Source organism: Sorex fumeus, unplaced genomic scaffold (assembly GCF_029834395.1).
Source record: "Sorex fumeus unplaced genomic scaffold, SorFum_2.1 ptg000043l, whole genome shotgun sequence".
Taxonomy (NCBI): domain Eukaryota; kingdom Metazoa; phylum Chordata; class Mammalia; order Eulipotyphla; family Soricidae; genus Sorex; species Sorex fumeus.
This window is the reverse complement of record NW_026606100.1, coordinates 27,338,455-27,361,223: the sequence shown is the minus strand read 5'-3', so window position 1 is coordinate 27,361,223 and position 22,769 is coordinate 27,338,455.

The following is a 22,769-nucleotide window of genomic DNA, read 5'->3' as shown; positions in this document are numbered from 1 at the left end:
ATGTCCTTTTTGTATAGACACAGGAAGACAGTTAATACTATACTTTCGTAAAATGGAGTTAACTGATTCCAAATAATATTTACTCCTGGATATACATCATATTTTCTTGACTTAAGCCTCAGTTGCCCTTACTTCCTAATACCCCCAAAATGAAGGTCCTGGCAAGGAACTTGGGTGGACCCAGGGCAAAGTCTTAAGCTTCTCTGGCATCAAAAAGAGACAAGCTAAGCACCATAAGAAGTATAATAAGTTAAGAGCACGGTCATGGAACTCAAAAAGAGTCATCACCCAAAAAGAAGTAATCAACTAAGGATCCTGCTGGGGTTAGGAAAGACTAACCTGGCCTGAGGACCATAGTCTGGAATATATGGCAAGATGCCCCTCTTTAAGCCTAATATATATCTTATTGTGTTCAGACAAAATGACAAGAAATATTGCACTGTAGCACTGTCCTCCCATTGTTCATCTATTTGCTCGAGTGGGCACCAGTAACATCTTCATTGTGAGACTTGTTGTTACTGTTTTTGGCATATCAAATATGCCACGTGGAGCTTGCCAGGCTCTGCCGTGTGGGTGGGATACTCATGGTAGTTTGCCGGGCTCTCCGAGAGGAACGGAGGAATCAAACCCCAGTCGGTCACAGGCAAATCTATGTGTGCTATTAGTAAGAAATAAATACATGATTGCTTAAATGGATTGCTAGCTAAAGAAAGGAGAAAGTTATATGCCCTTAAATGGAATCCTGCCCTTGAGCAGATCTCCTAGTAATCTAATGTAATCTAGAGTTCTGAACCCCCAAATGAAATTTTGTCCCTGAGTTAATCTCCTAGAAGAACTTCCCCTGAAGGAGGGGCTTTACATTTGTTTATGATTATGATAATGTTTAACCACACCTATGTGTACCCCCACACTTCAAGATTTCTATATAACTATGCTGTGAGACTATAATAAATAATCACTGATTACCAACCACCCCGTGGCCCCTTTCCTTCATCTGTTCCTGTCAGCCAGTCTTGGGAGGCAATTCATGGCCACCAAATGTATCCACACTTGAACTCACAGACCAGGAGGGATCCTTTCACTGAAGAGGCAGGAGTCAGCCCTGAGCACCACTGGGTGTGGCCCAAACCTTCTTGATAAAAGGAATAAGGTTTGTGGGCTAGGGAGATAGCACAGTGGGTAGGGCGCTAGCTTGGGTTTGATCCCCAGCATCCCATGATTCCCTGAGCCCCATCAGGAGTGATTCCTGAGTGCAAAGTCAGAAGTAACCCCTGAGCACCATCAGGTGTGACACAAATCCCTGCCCCCAAAAAGTAAGGTATGAAGTTCTGTCACCACAGGGACAAATACTGTGTGATTCTACTCACATCCAGGAGCAGTCCCTGTCACAGAGATAGAAAGGAGAACAGGTAGGACCAGGCCCTGGAGAGGTGGGGAGTGGGGGAACCATGAAGAGGTCATACTTCATGGGTACCATTTCTGTTTGGGTGATTTTATAAAGTTCCAGGGGGAAAAATGGTGTGATGATAGCATAATTTGATGTCACTGAATCAAACACTAAACCACTTAAAACATTATAACAATCAATTTAATGTCTCATATATTTGACTAGAACTTAATTTGAAATTAGCCCTCCCAATGGTTGAAAGTTTGTCACAAGCATGGGGGAAGCAAATGACAAATAGAATAGAGAAGGGACCAGTATGACAATAATAGTTGGAAATGACCACTGAGTGTTGAAAGTACGTAAAGGGATATACATGATAACATTTCAGTATATGTATTGCAAACCATACTGCCCAAAAGAAGAGAGAGACAGAGAGAGAGAAGAAAAGTGTCTGTCATAGAGGCAGGGGGTGGGGCAAACTGCAAGAGGCAGCTGCAAGAGGTAAACTGAGGACACTGGTGATGGAAAACGTACACTGGTGAAAGGACAGGTGTTGGAACATTGTATGACTGAAACCCAATCATGAACAACTTCGTGACTATGTATCTCACTGTGATTCAATTTTTTAAATATTTATTTTTTTTAATTACCCCTCCAATTTTGGGGGATCAGGTGACTCCTAGAAGTGCTCAGGGGTCATTCCTGTCAGTGTTCAGGGACATGGTACAACCACATGCAAGTGGTTAGCCCCTGTACTGTCTCTCAGGCCCATTGTCTGTGTTGTTACTATTCTATGGTCTGTTACCAACGTCATGCCAAGTGTCCACTGACACAGCATCACAGAGGAGAGTCAGTGGCCCTCAGATCGCCTCTAACCCACCTCCCTCCCACCGTCACCAGCTGATCTGCTTATTTTCGCCAGAGTTTTGCCTTTTTCAGAATGTCGTGTTGTTGACATACTGCAGCATGGCGCCTTTTCATGGCTGTGTTCAGCAAAATTCTGCAAAATTCATTCAAGGTTCCTCCGTGTCTCTTCATGGCTTCATAGGTCATTTCTTTTTATCATTGAATGAGCATCAGTTGAATGGAGGGATCACAATCTGTTTACCGTAGACCATCCTGGGGGCTTCCCAGTTTGGGCAATTATGAATAAGGGTTCTATAAACATTCCTGTGTAAATGCCTGCAAGAACCTCACTTCTGAACTCATTCAGGTAACTACCCCAAAACACAATTTCTGTATCTTGTTGAGCTTTGCAATCAGTCACCAAACTGTCTCTGCTTCCGACGAGGAATGGGCATTTCTGAAGCTCCTCATTCTCGGCTGCAGTTGAGGTCATTCGTGAGTTTTAAGGCTTTTTTTAATAATTTTTCATTGAAACAGTTTATATAACCACCTATGTTTAATGAGAACAATATTATACCTCTTCAAAATATTAAAGGTAAAGGTAAAGGCCTCCCGTTGATCGTCGATTTGCTCGAGCGGGCTCAGTAACGTCTCCATTGGAGACTTTGTTGTTACTGTGTCTGGCATATCGAATACTCTCGGTAGCTTGCCGGGCTCTCCGAGAGGGGCGGAGGAATCGAACTCGGGTCGGCCATGTTGGCCACTTGTAAGGCGAACGCCCTACCCACTGTGCTATCGCTCCAGCCCTCTTCAAAATATATAGTTAGGTAATGCTTTGCTATGTAAAACCTCCAACAGTGGACTAGAGAGCTAGGACAGGAGTGAATGACATGCTTTGCATGCTGCTGACCCCAGTTCCACCCCCCCAGCATCACCTGGTCCCCTCTAACACTGGGTTCTGGAGACCCCTCCATACTGCTCAGGTCATCCAGGTAATCCCCAGACCACAGGGCCTGAGCAGCACTGCATCCTCGTCCCTGATGTTGAACCACCAGCCCGGTTAGCTAACAATCTCGGGGAGTGGCCCACAGTCCTCCCTGAGCACCTCTTAATGCCCCCACCGAAGGAAAGACCAGTTCCAGGGGCTGGAGAAATAGTGCAGTGGGTAGGGCACTTGCCTTGCACACGACCACCTCAGGTTTGATCCCTAGCACCCCATGTGGTTCCCCAAACACCACCAGTGGTAATTTCTGAGTGCAGAGCCAAGAGTAAGCCCTGAGACCATGGACCTCGAGCATCAGAGAGTTCGGGAGAGCAGAATGCCATCCCGGCCCTGCCCTTCCTGTTCCTGGAGTGGGAAAGAGGCTCTAGCTGGCTCCCCCTCCTGCCTGCTCTCCCCAGGGTCAGGCAAGAAGCTCATCCCTAATCTTGACTCCCTTCTCCCATCCGTCCTGATGCTGCTTCTCTCCAGGATGTCTCTCCCTTCACCAGTGAGGCTAGGACTGGCGGCCTGGGCACATTGCTGGAAACCGAGAAGACACAGAATCTGCAGCAGGGTCTTGGCCGGGGACAGAGAGAGCCAGGGACATCAGTGAGCGGGCACCTGCCATCTGCTGGCACCGTTCTCCACGCTCTGCCCATGTTAGGCAACCCTATGACATCTGTGCCCTCATCACCTGCTCATGCGGATGAAGCAACAAGACAAAGACCTTGTCCTATGCCGTGCAGTGCAGGGAGATTGGGGGGCATGTATGAATCCAGGCGCATGCCCACTGGCTCCCTCCGCACCCATGGGCTGAGTTCCACAAACTACCTGAGTGCCACCCCTGGCAGAGATCAGCAGGCAAGGGCCAGGCGCTGGACTCTTTGATGGGCTTTCCAGGCCACGCGTCCACTGCCCAAAGGTCAGGCAGCCCCATTTATAAGGTCCTGCCAATGGACGGGGCAGCCGTTGATGAGGGCCTCATGACAGACGAGGGCCCGCGTGCCAGCTCCCTGGGCAGCATGTCCCTCCAGCTCTCTCCACTGGGGCCACCTGCTCTGCTTCCTGCCCCCTTGGTGCTCCTATTTCTTGGAAACTTCTATTCTGGCCCCTTTCGTCCACTCTGCTTCCCTGTCCTGTGGGCAATGGGCTCAACACTCGATGATCACTGTTCCATCCCCCCACCCCCCATCTGGGAGGACAGAGAAGCAGAGCTCTGCACCCCCACCCTCTCCCCTCCACTCACCCTCACCCTTCCCACAGACAAAACTGCTGAGATGCTGAGATCCCACCTCAGAGCATCACGGACTCCCCCAGAATGACTCAGGCTGTAGAACTGCCCTGCAGAGAGTTCTCAGCAGGGGGCAGTGCTGAACCCAGCAGGGGATATTTGAAGAGAGTGGGGTACTCAGGGATACAGTTGGCCGATTCCTAGGCAGGGCTGAGGACCGGGGGAGGTGTAAATGTCCTGCAGCGCATTAGAGCAATCCCGAACAGTGACGAACTGTAGCCCCCAAAGTACGGAGTGCCTCGCCTTCTCAGCATGGACTTCTGTAAGGGAGCAGACAAGTTCAATGTTGAAAAATGATTCTGTCAAGGTCATCAGGCCAGAAACCGCCAATTGCCTGCTGCTTTGGGTTTCCTTCTCTTCCTTAACAAAAACCCTGCAAGTATTCAGGTGCCCCAGTTCAGAGACCCCATGACCCCATGCCCTGAGCCTCTGTGTGAGCTGTATGCAAGACTAGCCTTGAGGTGCAGAAGGGACACTGTGGGGACAGCCCAGGAATCTCCTGGAATGGGGGAGGGGGTTTCCTACACTTTATAGAAAAATGAATGTACACATCCACGTACACAGTCAACCTGTGTTTAATCCCCAGCACCCCATATGATCCCCAAGTCCTGCTAGGAATGACTCTGAGTACAGAGCCAGGAGCACTGCTAAGTGTGGCAGAAGAGAAGGAGGAGAAGAGCAGGAGGAGGAGGGGAGGAGGAGAAGGAGGAGGAGGAGAAGGAGAAGGAGGAGGAGGAGGAGAAGAAGAAGAAGAAGAAGAAGAAGAAGAAGAAGAAGAAGAAGAAGAAGAAGAAGAAGAAGAAGAAGAAGAAGAAGAGGAAGAGGAAGAGGAAGAAGAGGAAGACAACGATGACTACTTTTGTAGGGTTCGTTTAAATGTCATACTGCTGAAACAGAGATGATATTTGCATATCATATATCACCAAAGGGAATAATATTCAAGGTACACAACAAAAAAAGACCAAATAACCAATCAAAACATGGACAGATGGGTTGGAGAGATAGTATAGCAGGGAGGGCCCTTGTCTTACACACAGCGAACCCAGATTTGATCCCCAGCATCCCATATGGTCCCCCAAGCAATATCAGAGTGATTCCTGAGTGCAGAGCCAGGAATAATCCCTGAGCATCAGAGGGTGTGGAAAATATGTGTGTGTGCATGAGTGTGTGCATACATGTGTGTGCATGCACAGAGGAATTGAATAGCTGCTTCTTCAAAGAGGACAGACAGATGGCTGAGAACCACATGAAACAATGCTCATGGCCACTGATAATCAGGGAAATGCAAAGTCACACCACAATGAGATACCACCTCACCCTCCTGAGAACGGCTTGTATCAAAAGAAACAGTCCCTACAGGTGTTGGAGGAGTGTAAATTACTAGTCAGTGCTCAGGAATTGTTCCCAGCTCTCCTCTGAGATCACCCCAGTCAGCTTCATGCTAGGCAAGTGCCTTACCTCCTGTGCTTTCTCTCAGGTCATTTGACAAAAAGTATAGTGCTTCCTCAGAAAAGGAAAGTAAGGTCACCAAAGGATCCATACTATCTGATCTCAAGATTCCATTCCCGGGGCTGGAGCGATAGCACAGTAGGTAGGGCGCTTGCCTTGCACGCAGCCAACCTGGGTTCTATTCTCAGCATCCCATGTGGTCCTTCGAGCACCGCCAGGAGTAATTCCTGAGCATCACCGGGTGTAACCCAAAAAATAAAAAAATAAAGATTCCAATCCCTTCCCTTCCATCTTCCAAAACTCACAAGGTTTGGAGAGACCTAGTCTCCGAGGATCCTATTCCAAGGTAACACTTTGCAGGATGTTATTTTGCTTTGGATTGGTTTGGTTATTTGGGGGCCACACCCTGCAAAGGCCTACTCAGGGCTTACTCCTGGCTCTGAGCACAGAGATCACTCCTGCGAGCAGGGCTCAGGGAACTACAATGGGGTGCTGGAGATTGAACCCAAGACAGCTATGTGCAAGGAAAGCACCCTACCCGCTGTATCATGGCTCTGGCCCCGACTTGGCAGTTTTGAGAGACACTGAGCAGAGGCCCCAGCTAGTTGGTGACTGGGCTTCTCACCCCAGGCACTGTGAGGCCGCAGATGCGTGCTGTTCAAAGGCACTGACTCCATGGGCCTGTGGACAAAAGCCAGAGAAGGCGGATGCCCTGCCTACGGCCTTGCTCCTGGCAGGACACAGAGTTGGGGTGAGCCCACACCAGTCTTCACAACATGCAGGAATCCTGAGCACTGCTTTGAAAATGCCACAACAGAAGTCAGGCATCCACACAGCTGCAGTCAAGGGATTGCAGGCGGCCAGGGGAGGGAGCAGAGCCTCCCCCTAGTGGGGCTGCAGCCCACACCTGTGGTGCAGGGGGCAGTGCCCGCCCAGACTGACCACCCAGGGGAGGAGTGGAGAGCCAGGCGCACTCGGTGTTTGAATCAGCCCTGTGTGTCATGCTGGCAGACATTTGTCCATTTCGCCTGGTTTCTGGTTCCCCGCTCAAATGCCAGGCCTCAGAGAGTGCTCCCGGGATCTGAGCACCCAGCACCTGCCAGGATGCCAGGCGGTGAGGACTCAGCGACTTTTGCTGGATGGATGAAGGACTGGAAAATAAGACTTCGGTGTCTCCCCTGGAAGCCATGAGAAGCAAGGGAAACCTCCGTCCAGAAACTTCCTCCCCTTTCCGCTTCCCTTGGCCTCATCTCTGGACTCTAGGTACTTCCTGAAGGGGGTATGCAGCCTTCCACATCACCCCATTGCACCCCATCCTGGGACAAGCCAGGGGGCTTCCAGTCTCCCGGGCTCCCAGACAAACACCTGCTCCCTCTGCTGGCTGAAGTGCACATCTGCATGGAGACCCCTTCCCCGAATGCCCGAAGGAGGGGCTCAGGGTCGCCCCAGCTTCCTTCTCAGGGGGAAACTGAGGAAAGAAGGTCACCGTTCTCAGTGCTGGGGGTGGAATGTAGGGCCTCTCACGTGTTCTCCAGGGCTGAGCCGGCTTCCATCCCCACAGAGAATGGAGGGGTCAGAACAGAGCACAGGCGGAGATGGCTCTAAAGGTCCCTGGTGAGACTCACCTGTGACAGTCCACAGTGCGCTGCCTAGCCCCCAATCCCGTCATCTCCGCGAAATGCAGGAGACACAGCTGCGACCTTTAGGGGACGGTGAGGCGTTCTCAGTGGCCCACAGCAAAAATAGATCATATTTCCCTCTCTGCCATTCACATGGGCTTTTTATTTTACTTTTTCTTTTTTTTATTGAATCACTGTGAGATAGACCCTTACAAAGCAGTTCATAGTTGGGTTTCAGTCATACAGTGTTCCAACACCCATCCTTCCACCAGTGTACATTTCCCAGCACCAGTGTCCCCAGGTTCCCAACCATCACTCCCCACCCCACCCTTCAGCCTGACTCTATGGCAGGCGCTTTTCTTCTCTGTCTCTCTGTCTCTCTGTCTCTCTGTCTCTCTCTGTCTCTCTGTCTCTCTGTCACTGTCTCTGTCTGTCTGTCTCTCTATCTCTATCTCTATCTCTCTCTGTCTCTTTGTCTCTCTGTGTCTCTATCTGTTTCTCTCTGTCTCTCTGTCTCTATCTCTCTCTGTCTCTGTCTCTCTGTCTGTCTCTATCTGTCTCTGTCTCTGTCTTTCTCTTTCTCTATCTCTCTGTCTCTCCCTATCCCTCTCTCTCTCTCTCTCTCCTTCGTGCATTCTTTCTAATGTCCATCCAACCAGGTTTTGTCACCCTGCTGCTCACTGGGGCTTTCCAAGCCAAGGTGGGCATGGGGTGAGTGGAAATGTGGGGGTCCTGGGGCTTGGAATGGGGGGGACCCAGGAGCAGACAGGGGTACTTCCAGGGTGGGGGGGTGACCTGAGGAAAATGGAGTAACTAACGTCTCTGCACCTCTGGGTTCCCTTCCCAGGAGAAACATGGTTCCTGGCGTAAAAGGAGGCTGCGGGGCTCAGAGTGTGTGTATGTGTGTGTGTATGTGTGTGTGTGTGTGTGTGTGTGTGTGTGATTAGTGGTGTGGGAAGGGCACGATCCCCTCAGCAGAGAAACCTGGGGCCCGCGCAGTGCTCCAGAACTGGTCCCAGACTAAGAAAAGAGAACAGTAGGGTGCTGGGCCAGGTTCCCTGGAGGGCGGGCAGGCAGGGGACTCCTCTTTGCTCTCCCTCCACACCCGGTCCTAGAGCTCCCACTCAGGTTCCCCAGTGGCCTCGTGAGGGCAGTCAGGCAGCGGTGGCCCTGAATGAGCAGCAAATCCAGCCCTTCTCCACCCCGACCTCCAGAGAGCTGATTCCGACCGCCCACAAATCCACCCTGCTCCCCACCCTGCAGAAACCGGGGAAGCCACCCACCACAGAGGTCACGCCCCTCAGGCCCTCACTAGGAAGCTGTTTCCAGGGCAGGACAGCTTGGACAGCAGTTAAGGCCCTTGCCTTGAAGGGTGACCCAACCCGGGTCAAAGACATATGATCCCCTGAGCCCTACCAAGAGTGAGCTCTGAGCACAAAGCTAGGAGTGAGCCCTGGGCACAGTCAGGGATGGCCCCAAAGCAGCAAGCCAAAAATTCCTAGCTAATACACTGTCTACTCAGCACCCTTGGGCCAGCACTTGCTCTGGAACTGGGGGCCCTCGGGTTCCTCCACACTTGTGGACACAGAGAACGTGCTCTGGGGAGGACCCATCCAGGCCCATAGACCTGGTCACTGCAGAGGAACACTAACAGCCACGCCAGCTCGTTCCCTAAGAGGAATCCCAGGAGAGAAGCGTGAGGTGCCCATAAGCTCAGCACCCCCCCCAACCTCCCCCAAGGGGGCAGGTGCCATCTGGGGTCTGAATCAAGCAACACAGCACTGGATTCTCAGCTCACACCCGCTGCCCTGGCCCTGCCTGCTTGTCTCCTGGGATGGGAGACTCTGCTCCCCCTCAGCTGCCCCCGTGCCTGGTGGGTGAGAGGACCTTGGGGCTCGCACCCACCCCACCCCAAGTTCCTTCGAATCTTGAACCAGGGCCCTCAGAGGTGCACTGATGTCTCGAAGGATAGAGGCAGCCAACGGAGACTCAGGTTCAACCGCACCCCCCACCCCTGCCCCTGCCACCTACCCCCAGTTTCCTGCTATCCCAATCCAGCCTGCACCTGGGGCAACCTCAGAGCCCACCGTCAGCTCCGCCCACCTGTCGGTTACCTGGCACTGGAATCTGATGCCAGCAGGGAGGAGGGGGCCTTATCTCCACCTGCTGGGCTGGTCGTCCCCCCTCCCCCCTCTCCTCCCTCTAGGCAGCCTTGATTAATGGGCTGGGGCTATCTTATCTCCCAGCCGCTGTGGTTAGGGATTAATGGGTGGTGGTGGGGGGAGCACTGCCCGCCCCCCCAGATCAACTTGAGGCTCTGCGGGAGGGTGGGGAGCAGAGAGGGGGCGAAGGGTCTCTTCCCCAGCTGCCACCTTGCTCCTAGGAACCCCATGCTTCCTGCTGTCGCCTGTGTCAGGCAGAAGGAGGAGGCAGTACTGGGCACTCAGTGAACCCGAGTTAGGCTGTTACCTCTTGACGTCCTTGGGGCTGAGTGGCCCCACTTTGCTAAACACAGGCTTGGCCACTGAACAGCCCCTCCCCCCCCACACACACAACGGGGCTCTCTGAGAAGTCGCCTCCCCCTGGGCCTCAGGCGCCCCATCTGTCAAATGGGTAACGCACAGGTTTTGGAATCGGGGCCACAGGCTCGACATAATTTGACTAAGCGGCCTCGGAGGGAGTGGCCGCATCTCTTCGCCCAGGGCCGAGGCCGAGCCCGTCTCATGTAGCGGCCTCATTGGCTCGCCTAGCGGAAAGCATCCCAGCACCCAGCATGGGGTCGGGGTGAAGCTGAGCAAGGGGACCATGCTGACATGTGCTGCTGTGCAGAGAACCCCAAATCCAGGCCGAGTGCCGGGAGAAGGCCCTCCCCCAGGCAGAGGGCCTGGAATGTGTTTCTGCTCGTGCTCTAGGCTTGTTCTCCAGCCCCTTCTCGCTCTCTGGGGCTCCCGTGTATGCTCGGTTAGGGACACCCACCCCGCGAGCAGATGGACGCCAAGCAGGGAGGGGCCGGCCTGTCTGAGGGAGTCGAGTTGGTCCACCCGGGGAAGGGAGGGGCCAGCCCCACACCCCGGGGCTCACGGCATCTCCGGCAATTCCCCGCAGGAGAATGGATGAGTGAAATGAGAGGGAAAAGGAGTGAAGAGATCAAAGGAGAAAGTGAGGGAATAAGAGAAAGCAGAGGTGGAGGGGCCAGAGACACAGTCCGGCAGAGAGGGTGCTGCATGTGGCTGACCCAGGTTCGATCCCCGGCATCCTATATGGTCCCCCAAGCACCTCCTGGAGTAACTCCTGAGAGCAGAGCCAGAAGTAAGCCCTGAGCACTTCTGGCTGTGACCCCCAAACAAACAAACAAACAAACCAAGGAAAAACACAGAAAGAGTGGAGAGCTGGCTGGACAAAGGGAGAGATGGGGGGGGTTGAGAGAGATGGGTGTCAGTGGCTCACAGGCCCTGCGCCATCCCTCTCAAAGGACTTGGCCCCCAGGAATGGAGCAGGGAACTTTTTTCCAGTTTAGACGCACGCACGGACTCTGGGGGCCCCGGGAAGCCAGTCTTCCCTGCCCCCACTCCAAAGACATTCCGAGGAGCCCAGCCCCTTCTCTCTCTGCCCCTTCCCAAAGGGCAAAGGGCAGTGGCCCAGGAACGCTCCAGCTATCAGCCCATTTATCCCGGCCCTGTTTACCCTGCGTCTGCAATTAACAGAGTCTCCGGCCCAGATCAATTAATAGTGGGGGCCCAGGAGCTCCGCTGCCCAGGTTACTCATTGATAAACAATGAGAAATTGATGGTGGTGACCTGATCCTACTTGGAGGTTCCCATCACCCCCTCCTGACTCCTGAAGAGGCACCCAGGCCTCAGTTCAGGAAGGCTGGAGGCTGGCAAGTCCCTCTCTGCGTGCCCAGCTCCTGCCGCTGCCCCAGGGCCAAGGCCCACCTGGGCAGCTTCCTGGACTGACTGTGTCAGGGTTGGAGAGATAGTACAATGGTTAAGATGCTTACTTGATACACAATGAATTTGGGTTTCATTGCCAGCACCCCGTACGGTCCCCTGAGCACCTCCAGCAGTGATCCCTGAGTGCAGAGCCAGGAGTAAGCTTCCAGGTGTGGCCCAAAACTCAAAAATAAATCAATCAACAAAATGGTTCCTATCAGGACAGAGAGAGCGCACCATGGACCAGAGCTCCTGCTGTCCATGGGGAGGCCCAGGTTCAATCCCTGGCACTGCATGGTCCCCTGAGCACTGCCAGAAGCAACCCCCAGCACTGAGCCAGAGTCATTCTCTCCCTCCGGCACCACCGGCTGTGATCCGGCTGTGATCGGACTATGACAGCCACCAAAATATGCGTTCTGTATTGTGGATTGCACCTCCTAAAAAAATGTAAAGACAGGGGCTGGAGCAATAGCACAGAGGGTGGGGCATTTGCCTTGCAAGTGGCCTACCTGGGTTCGATTCCCAGCATCCCATATGGTCCCTGAGCACCACCAGGAATAATTCCTGAGTGCATGAGCCATGAGTAACCCTGGTGCATCGCTGGGTGTGACCCATAAAGAAAAAAAAAGTGAAGACAGGGGAGGGGGCCGGAGCGAGCATCTGAGGTCACAAGCGTGACCCCTCGCACCCCACCCCCACCCCACGTGCTGGGTGGGTGTGATCCTGGCCACTGCCACTGCCATCCTCCTCGGCAGCACCAGAAGATGAAGGGAAGGGGGGAATTTAGGATTTTGAAAATCCTCAGTTCCAGGGCAGAGAGAGTCCAGGAGGGAGCAGCTATGATCACCTTGAGCAGAGTCAACCTCAGTTCCATCCCCGGCACCATATATGGTCCCCTGAGCCCTTCCAGGAGTGATCCCTGAGCGCACAGCCAGGTGCGGCCCCCAGACAGAAACAAACGGGAACGATAAAAGTCTTCGATTCCTCAGATGGCCTGCATGTGGCTGAGACTCCTGGCAAGCGCAGGCAATTCTACAGTGGTGGTTTCTCTACACATCCTTGACCTGGAGGAAGTCCGCCGAGAGCAGTGAGCAGACCCTCCTATGTGCACCATCCCCCCTCCCGCTCCCCAGGGTTACAACATCAGTTTACTTTTTCTTTTTTTCTTTTTTTTTTTTTTTGGCTTTTGGGGTCACACCCGGCGATGCACCAAGATTGCTCCTGTCTCTGCACTCAGGAATCACTCCTGGCGGTGCTCAGGGGACCCTATGGGATGCTGGGAATCAAACCTGGGTCGGCCGCGTGCAAGGCAAACACCCTACCCACTGTGCTATCTCTCCAGCCCCTGTCAGTTTACTTTAAGAGACAGAGACATCTGGCTGGGGATGGGGCAGGCCCGGGACATATCAGACAGCAAGTCGCCGTGTGGCACTCAGTGAGCCGCGGGCCGGGAAGGCAGACCCAGATCCTACCAGCCCACCGGCTGCCCTGCCCGCCTCATCAGCACCACCACTCCGTTCCTATCAGATGCACTTTTCCCCCGAAGGGGCCCTGGCACCCGTTGAAAGCAGGAAAGGGTGTGAAAGTGTGTGGTCTGGAGGGTGAGGGATGCGCAGTTCCTGTTTGCAAAATCTGTGGGAAGAGGACACGGTGCCAAGTGATTTGGAATTTCGACAGAAATTCCAGGAAGCCAGAGGCAGGGGAACGCGCGTCGGGGGAAGAATGTGCCTTGCCCTGACCCCACAAGCTCTGGCCACACCAGTAGGTCAAGAGGGCACAGACCTCTGTCTCCATGGGGACCCTGAGCTGTCCTCGGAGCCCTCCGGGTTGGACAGGGGGTGCCGGGGAGCCTGGGTCAGGCTAGAAAGACTCCAACATGTTCCTGCCCCAATGCCTTGGGGGCCCCAAGGACCTGGGGAGACTCCCAGCTCACTCAGCTCTAGCACCTACGGCCTGTCCCTGAGCCTCAGTTTCCTTGGCAGTAAAGTGAGGATGGAGGTGCTGCCGCGACCCCTACCCTCACCTGCCGTTACCACAAGGACAAAGTGGCAAAGCAGAGGAGATTTCGAAACATGCTAGAAAGCGTCACCCTGGACAGGACCCCAGCTCCTGGCCCCCCAGAAACTCTTCTCTAGCACGAACCCCAGCGAAGTCCAGTATAATAGCCTCTGCTCTCCACAGGGGGACCAGGAGACCCTACACGGAGGCCTGGGAGAAGGCACTGGTCTATCTGCCATCTGCCCAGCCCCTCGTCCATGTCCATTTCTCATCTGTGAACCAGGAGGATGGTAACCTTGCCCCCAGCCAAGGGTGTAGATCAGCGGTAGAGCTCTCACTTTGCATGTATGGGGCCTGCGTTGGGTGCTTGACACTGCAATCATACAATCATAAAAACTACCTCCAGGGGGCTGGAGCGATAGCACAGCAGGTAGGGCCTTTGCCTTGCATCCGCCAAACCCAGGTTCGATACCCAGCATCCCATAGGGTTCCCTGAGCACCACCAGGAGCAATTCCTGAGTGCATGAGCCAGGAGGAACCCCTGTGCATCGCCGGGTATAACCCCAAAAGAAAAAAAATGATCCTCTAGTTCTCCGTATTGTGGACAGTTGTCAATGAGATGATCGAGCACTGGCCGCAGCAGTTGGACATGCGAATGTCACTGACCCTCTGATCTTGACCTAAGCCTGTGCTAGAGCCTGGTTCGGAAGGTCAGATGTTTTCTGGTGATGTGGGAAACCCAGACAGAGCCAGGGCTGGAGGCTGGGGCTCTAGCATGGAGAGAGCTAAGAGCTCAGGGGCCTCACGGGCAGGAGAGGAACGCGACAAAGGCCCGGGCAGGGCTGTGTTTCTTCTCCGCCATGCCACAGGGTCTGGCTGTGCACGCTGGGATCTGCCAGCCAGGCCCGGCACAACTGAACTCGCCTCAGAGGGAGCTGGTTCCCGCTGCAGACTCAAGCACCTCGCTCCTCTCCTGGCGGGGACCGAACCCCGAGATGGAGCAACTCGGCCGGGCTTGTGCAGGGAGGGAGGCCCCAGAAGCCAGAGACAAACTCGCGGTCAGGGAAAATGCAGCTCCAAACCTCAGGCGTGCATATTCTCCCCCAAACTCATCCAAAACCACAGGGTGCACTGAAGGGTGAGGAGTGAGCGGTGCCAGCAGACACGGAGCCCGGGGACGGAGTCGACACCCCCCCCCTTCCCCTCACCCCCGCAAACAGAGCAGAGTCTAAGCGGTCAGGGGCCACAGAGGGGCCAGCAGGGGCTCCTCACTGAGACGCTGGCCATCAGCCAGAGGAGAGAGTTCACCATGGACTGGGACAGTGGGGTGTGGGAATGAGCGCCCAGGGGGTGACCCGGCCCTGCCCTCACCACACACACACACACACACACACACACACACACACACACACACACACACACAACCACTTTGTCTGCAGAGTTCCCATATCATCAGAAATCAGGGTCTCCTGCCTGGGCAAGACCCCCTCAAAAAAACTGTCAAGTGCTTGTCTAAGGCCTCGCCCCCTCCCTTGGGGACAGCTGGCCAGAGCCCCCAGGGGCCTGGCTGTGTCCTGACACTTGTCCACTCATCACAAGGAAGCCAGGCACACAGGGCAAGGCCAGTGATCAGGGCCAGGTGAAGGTGGGACCTGCAGAAATGGTCTCCGACAAACCTGACCAGAGTCCAGCTCGCCCGGAAGCAAATAAATGGACAAGGAGGACTAGGGCTGAGGGGACAGCGGGGGGGACGGGACTTTGCCATCTGACTTTCCCTCCCTGAACCCCAGAGGCCACACCAGCACCAAGGAGCCATGCTGAGGCTGGAGCATAGAAAGGCAGATCTGGGAGCAGGTAAAGGGACTGAGACCACGGCACCAGGGACCCCAGGGGCAAACGCCCAGAAGTTCCCAGGCGGGCCCCAGCAGTTTGGTGGTGGTGTTGGAAGGGGGACCCAGGGGAGGACAATTGCTCCATTGGCTGGGGTGGGGGAGTGGGCATCACTGCCCGGCCCTGCCCTGCTCCCCCCTCCGAGCCACTTCCTTAATGAGGCTATTGTTTGCCCAGGGAGCCCCCAACAGCTGCCCCCACCCCTCCCACTTTTGCCCTGGGTTTCCCCTCCACAGTTTTGTCCCGGAGACCTCCCGGGCTTCCTGACTTCCTCCCCGGCCCCCCTGGAGCACAAAGACCCCTGAGGTCTCTCTGACCCTCCACCCCCCCCCCCCGCCCCAGGCTGGGCTGCCCACCCCCTCCTGCACCAGCCTGTTTTTTAAATTAATCAGAGATGCATGGGCTGCCAATCGGCTTCTGTTCAGCTTGAAAGGCGTTTCTGTCCCTAGAGCGTGTAATTCCAGCCCCACGCAAAGAAATCTGCTGTTTTATTTACGGGCAAACGAACCGTTCTGTTGATTTGGGGAGATGTGGAGAATAGTTTATGAACTGCTTGGCGGTGGCTTTCACAGACCCTGGGTGGTCAGAAACCACCAGAACAGAAGTCACGTTTCCAGGGAAACAGTTTAGAAATCGGGTTCCTGAGGGTCCCTATCACTGGAGGGGTGGGTGGAGAGAGTGACGCCAAGGCTCGGCCTGCCTCCTGGAGGGGCATGGCGTGCTCTGAGCACTTACACTGGAGCCATTCTGCGCACCTCCGAGGAGAGAGCGGGTAGGAGTGAAGACTTTCGCTTTGCTTGCAGCCGACCCTGGTTCAATCCCCAGGACACTATATGGTCCCTCAGCATTGCCTGGAGTGATCCTTGAGTACAGAAGCAGGAGTAAGCCCTGAGCACTGCCGGGTGTGGCCCAAAATCAAAGAGAGAGAGCAATCCAGGTATTTGCTGTTTCATCTTGCCAACACATCTGCAAAGAAATCCCATCTGGCAGATGAGGGAACTGAGGCATGGGGTGGGGGGTAGGGGGGTTGTGTTTTCGCCAAGTTTTTACTGTCCAACAGCTTTTGCAGTACAAGGCAAAACCCCTGTAGGTGTTTAACCCCCTTTCCACAACAAAAGGTGGTTTAGGAGGGCCCAATCTGCCCCCCGCCGGAAGTCCCTTCAGCACCCTGTCCACCCCCACCCCCAGTGACCAGGGTCACACAGCTGCAGCCTCACGTGTTTGCTGGGCCCCAGGGTCCTCCCCCCTGCAGCCAGCTGGGGTTAGTGCCCAGCACAAGGGAACACAGCCCACAGGAAGTCCTGTGCCATGACTGTGTGACTCTGGGCAAATTGCTGAATCTCTCTGAGTCTCCGTCTTCTCACATAAAAGCTGCATTATATGGGCACTGGTGGAGGGTTGGGTACTCGATCACTGTATGACTGAAACATAAGCATGAAAGTTTGTAAGTCTGTAACTGTATCTCATGGTGATTCATTAAAAGATTTTTTTAGGGGGCGACTAAAACCTCATGGGAAGGGGGGCGTTCCGGTCCGTCCTTCACGCCCTACCGAGGTCACCAGTTGCCCCCCACGAGCGGCTCTCCAGCACAGCCACGGCCCCAGAAGCACAAGGACTTAATGCAGAACCCAGCAGCTTGGAGCAGAAAAGTGAAAGGACTATGCATTGATCCAGGCCATCAAGTCTGCCGGAGGGGAAAGGGTGTTGCCCCATTCGCCCTCTCCTCTCTGGAAAGAAAGATGGCGGCCACATGGGAGCCTTGTGGACAGCAGGTATGAGCCGGGGGTGTGGGAACGACTAAAACCTCATGGGAAGGGGGGCGTTCCGGTCCGTCCTTCACGCCCTACCGAGGTCACCAGTCACCCCCCGCGAGCGGCTCTCCAGCACGGCCACGGCCCCAGAAGCACAAGGACTTAATGCAGAACCCAGCAGCTTGGAGCAGAAAAGTGAACGGACTATGCGTTGATCCAGCCCATCAAGTCTGCCGGAGGGGAAAGGGTGTTGCCCCATTCGCCCTCTCCTCTCTGGAAAGAAAGATGGCGGCCACATGGGAGCCTTGTGGACAGCAGGTATGAGCCGGGAGTGTGGGGGCGACTAAAACCTCATGGGAAGGGGGGCGTTTCGCTCCGCCCTTCACGCCCTACCGAGGCCACCGGTTGCCCCCTGCGAGCGGCTCTCCAGCACGGCCACGACTCCAGAACACAGAAACCAATTTCTTAACTATCTGACTTTCGGTAGAAATACTTCCAGGGTCAATAGGTAAAATAGCAGAAATCCAAAACCAACATTTAATTCTTGAACCCAGCTGTAGAAAGCAAATCACTACTTCACAATGCTTTTTCAGCATGTCTGATTGGGGGAGGGGGGTAAACTCTAAATAATAGTGGTGAATCTTATTGAAACAATGAATCTAATCAAAGCAGATAGAGTGTTAACTAGAATTCATCTGCCTCACAGGGACGGGGAGGGGTGGGGGGTGGGGTTTTATTGGGGTTCTTCAGGGTAAAAAATAAGTATTGGTAAAGGGAAATGTGTTTGATATTTGCATGATGAGACATAAACCTGAAAGCTTTGTAACCTTTCCCACAGCGATTCAATAAATAAATAAAAAAAAAAAAGATTTTTTAAAAAGTTTTTTTTAAAGCTCCATAATAATTCCTCTCTCCAAGCACCTAGTGGGTGACGGAGTGTGATAATACATGGGAAAGCAGAGAGCATCATGTCCAGTATTGGGACACTCTAAGCAAGTGTTCGAAAAAGTGGCCAGAGAGGGAGGGAAGAGGTTCGCCATGAGCTGAGGGGCTGGTCCGTGCCCCTCCCACACCATGGCCTCCCACCAAACACCTGCACTCAGTCCCCCGGCCCTCCCCACCCTCACACCAAGACCCTCCTGGTCTTCCCTGGCTGCCCAGGGATTCCAGAGGAGCCTCCACACTACTTAAATTCCAGACCCAGTCCATCTGGCTCCAAAGATTTCTTTCTCCAGCCACTTCCTCCCACCAAGAATCCACCATCTGTTCGGCTTTGCATTTCTGAGCACCAGTGACAGCTTGTGGGTACCGGGAGCAAGAAAAGCAGGTGAGCCCCACAGGGCTGCTCTGATGGAAGCCGAGCTCCTGGGAGTCCGACCAGAGAAAATGAGTGACCTGCCCCTGGGCATTGAGACTACCATGGACATCTCCCAGGGTGCCCAGCCAGAAGGCCTGGCTACCAGAGGAGGTGTGGTAAGAACCTTATCCTGATGAGCACTGCCAGGAGAGTCCAAGCCTCCCACCAGCATTGCTGGCTGTGGCCCCTAAAATGAAAGAACTTGATGCTGAGGGGAGGGGGCCTGGGGTTGGAAGGGGAGGTTCTCAGTTCATAGTCTGGAATAGAGAAAGAGCTGGAGGAAGCCCTGAGCAATGGGGCTGAGGCAGTGAGCAGGGTCTGGGGCAGTGAGTGGGGGTTGGAGCACCGAGCAGGAGACAGATAAGCATAGGGCCCAGTGCAGTCTGGTTTAAAGAGTTTCAGGGTTTGCCGGCAGCGCAGGCCCGGACAAAGTGCTGTGTGGTTGGAAGCATCTTCAGGAGCACATTCAAATTCCTCTAGTGGAAAGCGACATGGGTGGAAGAGTCGTGAAGCCACCGAGCCAGGGGTCCCTGCTAGTGCCCAGTGCCCTCTTACTGACCCCGCCCACTCAGCATGCAGCAGCAGGGTGAGCTGAGGCGGTCAGGAGCCTCTGACACGAGGACAGGTTGCCCTCCCATGCCAGGCCCCCTGCCTCCCCAGGGACAGGCCAGCCTGTGCTTCAGGACCCCTCCCGGCAGTGAGAGAAGAACTCCCCTTACACCCAGCGTCACCACCCTTCCATCAAGCCCAGCCCCCACCTCCTCAGCACCTGTGATCCTCAGAGAGCTCCGGAGAAGGCAGGCAAGGTGGGGGTCCGCCCCTTCACATATCGCAGGTGAGGAAACCGAGGCTCCAAATGTGGGAGAACTCACTATGATGTTGAAAACGCACAACCGCAGGACTGGAACCATAGGACAGAAGGTAGGGTGCTTGCCTTGCATGCAGCTGACCCAGGTTAAGTCCCCGGCACCCCATGTGGTCCCCTAAGCTGCACCAGGAGTGATCACTGAGCGTAGAACCAGGACTAAGTCCTGAGCACCACCGGGTGTGGCTCCCAAAATAATCCAAAAAATTTCCCCCGAAGGGAGGAAAGAGCTGAGATGGTCTGAAGCCAGGCTGTGGCACTCTGCCTCTTCCGGGAGTGCATCAGAGGTCTGGTGCCCATGACACTGACCTCTCTCAGTTGCTGAGCACTCTTCCTGGTGCTTCTCTCAAGTCTGCTTGGCCCCCTGTCCAATGAGGGCGTTCAATCCCACCTTCCAGGTGAAACGCTCAGCAGAGATTCAGAGCCCCACAGACATAAACCATGAGGTCACACCGCGGGGAGTGGCTCAGAATCTACCACCTTTGGTCCTGTGCAATGCCCAGACTCTCCCTGTAGCACTGCCCTGTCTTTCTGTGTCCCCACTCTCCACGCAGTCAGGGCATCCTTCAACCCATCTGCCCCATGGCAGACCCTAGTCAAGTGTGGGTCTATGGCATTATTACACCCAAGACTATGGTGCTGAAAGAAACAGCGGATCTGGCATTAAAAAAACAAAACAAACAAAAAGAGGGGGGACTGGAATGATAGCATAGTGGGTAAGGCATTTGCCTTGCACGCAGCCGACCTGGGTTCGGTTCCCAGCATCCCATATGGTTCCCCGAGCACTCCCAGGAGTAATTCCTGAGTGCATGAGCCAGGAGTAGCCCCTGAGCATCAACAGGTGTGACCCTCCCCCCAAAAAAATCAGTGGATCCAGAAGACAGCTCCCATGGCTGGACTCATGCTTTCCTGCAGGAATCCCCAGCACTGCTGACCCTCAAAGCACCTTGAGGAGGGACCTCTGAAGCACCAGATGAAGAGTATCTTCTACATACTTCTGGATGTGGTCCCCTCCAAAATTAGCATTTTTTTAGACATTGTGATTACTCATCTTTTTTATTTTGGTCACACCCAGAGGTGCTCAGGGCTTCCTCCTGGTTCTGCACTCAGGAATCACTCCTGGTGAGGCATATCTCCTATCTTTACTCCCTGTGAGATATTGGGGATCGAACCTGAGTCGGCCGGCCACGTACAAGGCAAGTGCCCCACCTGCTATACTATTGCTCCAGTTCTGTGACTATTTGTCTTTGAAACCACCAAAAAAATGCATATGTGAAAGTCCCTTAGAGGTTGATAATAAATTAGAATCTGAAACTGTACTAATAAGATTTTCTTGCTATGTCCTTAGATTCTATGAGTGAAGGCTAAAGACAGAGTACAGGGAAAGGCGCATGTTCTGCATGCACCGGGTCGATCCCCAGCCTCACCTGGTCCCCCAAGCACCACGAGGTGCAGCCCTGGAGGCGTCCCCCACACCCAGGGCCTGAGCAGAGCTGCGTCCTCGGGTCCTTGCACTGGCCCCATGAGCCGAGAGACTCTTGAAAGGGGCTCCCTGGCCTCCTGAGTACCATTTGGGAGCCTCTGACCACCCCACAAAGGAAAATTTCATGAATCTATCATGTACTATACAGTCCTGAACTTGTGGGGCCCCTGGAGGGAACTTGGGGCCCCTGGACAATAGCTAACGCAGAAAAAACACAGGGTTTGACAACAGAACTAGCTGCCCAGTGGGACCCGCATTACACTCCACTTAGCACGGACAGTCCCTGATGGGAGTGTGTCCTCACGGGCAGCAGCTGCTCCTGTCCAGCCCACAACTGCAGCAGATTTGGTCATGCGCCCAATCCTATGCAGGAGGGCTGTCACACTGATGATGGGAAAGGTGCAGAACTTAGCACGTCCAAACATAAACATAAACATTACTGTGATCCAATAAGGGGGTTTTTTCTCTTTTTTTAACAAGAAACTAGAGCTGGAGAGATAGGACAAGGGCTAAGACCTTTGCTTGCCTTGCATCCTGCCTAACTCGGTGCTGACATATGGTCCCCCAGGGGTCACTCCCAAGCACAGAGCCAGGAATAGCCCCTGAGTACTGCTGTCACCCAAAACTGAAGAATGGGGGGCAGGGGGAGGAGGAGGAGGAGGAGGAGAAGGAGTAGGAGGTTATGAAGAGGAGGAGGAGGTGGAAGAGGAAGAAAGAGAAGGAGGAGAAGAAAGAAGAGAAGGAGGAGGAGGAGAAGGGGAAGAAGGAGAGGAGAAGAGGAGGTGGAGGAGGAGGAGGAGAGGACAAAAGGAAGAGAAGAAGAGGGGAAGAAGAGGAGGAGAAGGAAGAGGAGGAGAAGGAGGAGTAGGAAGAGGAGGAGGAGATGTAAGAGGAGGAGAAGGAATAGGAGGAGAAGGAAGAGGAAAAGTAGAAGGAAGAGAGGGAGGGAGGAAGAGGATGAGAAGGAGGAAGAGGAGGAGGAGAAGGAAGAAGAGGAGGAGGAAGAGAAGGAGGAAGAGGATGAGAAGGAGGAAGAGGAGGAGGAAGAGGAATAGGAGGGAAAAAAGGAAGAGGAGGAGGGGGGGGGAATAGGAGGAGAAGGAAGAGGAGAAGTAGAAGAAGAAGGAGAAGGAGAAAGAGAATGAGGAGAAGGAGGAGGAAGAGGAGAAGAAGGAGGACGAAGAAGAGCTTGTCTAAGGCACCCCCTTCTCAGGTCTCAGATTCAGGGAACCCCCTCATGGAGACTCCCCCAAGGCGCTGCCCGCACCTGGCTTTCCCCGGGGATGAAGGCATTCCATGAGGCTTCCCCAGCCTGCCCCACCTCAACCCCTTTGCAGCCCCTAAGAACTGGGGACAGGGTCCATGCAATTCTTACATAACCTGCAGCAGGAACAATGCCTCGCTCTATGCCGCCAGTGCTGGGGACACCAAGAGCCGGCTGCCCTGAGCAGGCCCCATGCACAGCACCTGGGGACCCAACCCGGCCAGAGTCCACTGCCGCACCCCCCATCCTCCCCCTGCAGGGCCCTGCCAATTCCTAAGCAGGGTGTAGGGTGCAGGGAGCCCCAAACTAGAGCCGGGCCAAGGTCCAGGTCAAGGGAGCATTCATTAGCCTCCACATTTGGCCCTCAAGCCACACATCTCTTGTAGGCACTGAGTGTCTGCGGCCCCGTGGGACATTAGCCTTTCTCTCTGCCTGTAGAGGAGTTGGGGACAAGGGTCAGAAGAAGGGGCCGGAGCGATAGCACAGCGGGTAGGGTATTTGCCTTGCATGCAGCCAAACCGGGTTCGATCCCCAGCATCCGTTATAGTCCCCTGAGCATCACCAGGACTAATTCCTGAGTGCAGAGCCAGAAGGAACCCCTAAGCATTGCCGGGTGTGACCCTTAAAGAAAAACGAAAGAAAGGCAAAGAAGCTG